Here is a 2,250-nt window from a genome sequence, read left to right as displayed (position 1 = left end):
CCGAATGGAGGGAGTACCATACAAAAGAGTATTCATATTGTTTTCTCGAGAAAGGAAAGTATTTGAATTGGTTAGGTGGAAACATATTACTAAAATTGTTTGGTTTATTTTTGTTTCTTTCAGGCTTCGGTCTTGAAATAAATTGTCTAAAGAAGGATTCACATTGTGATCAATCTCCATTCCGTGCAGGTAGGGAACCTCTTTGGTCACAAGTTTGCTTGGTTTTGGTTGTTTATTGATTAATACATGCATGATCCTATTGTGTAGAGCTAACTTGATGGGGACACTTTTTATAAGTTGCACGAAATGCTTTCTCTTTTTTGTTTTATTCCAAACTTATCATCACTAGCAAATATAACTTCCAACGAGGCCTGCAAATAATACAGTGCAATGCTTGGCTTTGTAATGTGTCATGTACTATTTCCGTTACTAAACATTGGTGCATCTAAATTGTATGAACAATCTTTCTTGCATTTAAATTTTCAAATGTTACCACTCTGTTTGGTGGCGGATGTTTATTTATCAAATATATTTTTATTGCTTTCTCTTTATTTCTTAGAGCTATGTTCTATTGTTTATAAGTTTAAACAACCTTCTTTAACAAGCCACCTACTATTTTGAGAATACCGTAACAACAGTTTGTGTTGTCCAGACAAACTCAGCTCCTGAACACTACATTGAGAAAGAAAGGGGAGCGAAGAGCCTAGGTTTTATGTTTGGTGATGGCATCGAAAGTTAATGCAAGCTACAAGACATGCATGGAACTTGTGATGCACACCATGTTAATCAAAACCTCACTTTGAAAGATATCACTAAAAGCATTATTATCACTGTCAAAAAACACTATCTTGTATAGAATATTAGAATGATGCTAATGCTAATGGAATAGTATGGAAAGGTATTCGCGTAATTGATGATGGGTACAACTACCAAATAAAACAATACTTTTTTGGTATTTACCATTACCTTATAGTTGTTATACGGTGGTTGGGAATAAAGGAAGTAATTATGTAGCGAATCGGGAGTAATGATGCACCCAAGATTCCTGACATTATACGGGAAGTTCAAAACGTATTAGGAAATAAGTAATTAGTTTCGTCTTTACTCTACAATGCTAAATTATAGTGTTTCTTCAATATTTTAATTTCATTACTATTAGGATACCTTTACTTTATATTTTCTATATACGTTGAATTCTTGAATCATTTATAGTAATATAGTCAAGACGTGTGTTGCATGTGCACACTTACTAGTAATTTAAAAGGGAATTTAATAATTAATTTGATCTCTATTTTATTTATTTTGAGGCACCAAAATAACTTATAAAATATGGGTTACAGTTTTATAATTGCTTATGAAATATTTTCAAGCTATCCATGATTTTTGTTTTCAAGTTTGCAAAACTTTCAAATCCACATTTCGAATGAATTTAAATTGCGAAGGAAAATGAATTAGGATTTAATTTCACAGATGTTCACACATGGATTAGTAAAATGAATTAGCTTAATCCTAATGTTACTATAACTTAATTAAATTGATAGGTGTAACATGATTCCAAGGGTGTCACAACTCGGGCATGCACCCGCTGCATCAGCATGAGCTGCGCCCAACGCGTGCGCACCTCCTCGTCGTACGTTCGTTGTGTCCACCGCACCGCCGGCACCGGGATTCGCTGTGGATCAAGGTGTCAATGGTGCGGCAACATGACGCCCGAGCACGACAGCGAGAACTCCCAATGCCAACGTCGACAACGAGATAGGAAGGAAAGGAGGAGCACGTGAGGATGAGGCGTTGGGGGTGCCCATGCCCTTGCCAAAGCTGCTACCGAAGAGCCCCATGGCTAGGCCTTGAGTTGTAAGGGTGACTTAAAAAAGGACGCTTCCATTGGTTGACTAGTGGGCCCAATGGCGGTGGTCATCCTAAATTTGATGACCAACAATAGTCAGGCGTCCACTTCATTTTCGTGCCGACACATTTCAGGCACAATTTTAGATTTGAAATGGATCCGCCCAAACGCGTTGGGCCTTCACTTTCCTCGGTCACGACCCAAACGGACGCAGACGGGTCAGCACATTGGAGTTGCTCCAAATAGTGTTCCAACTATTATTTCACGACTCCTCTGACCATCTCTTCCTCCTAATAATATATTAAGAGAGCAACAAAACCTCTACTATCATATACTCTCCGTTCCTAAATATAAGTGCTTTTTAAGGTTCCAGGACTACATTCATACGGATATATATAGACATA

Source organism: Hordeum vulgare, chromosome 6H, assembly GCF_904849725.1.
Source record: "Hordeum vulgare subsp. vulgare chromosome 6H, MorexV3_pseudomolecules_assembly, whole genome shotgun sequence".
In the NCBI taxonomy this organism is placed as follows: domain Eukaryota; kingdom Viridiplantae; phylum Streptophyta; class Magnoliopsida; order Poales; family Poaceae; genus Hordeum; species Hordeum vulgare.
This window is presented reverse-complemented; position numbering follows the sequence as displayed.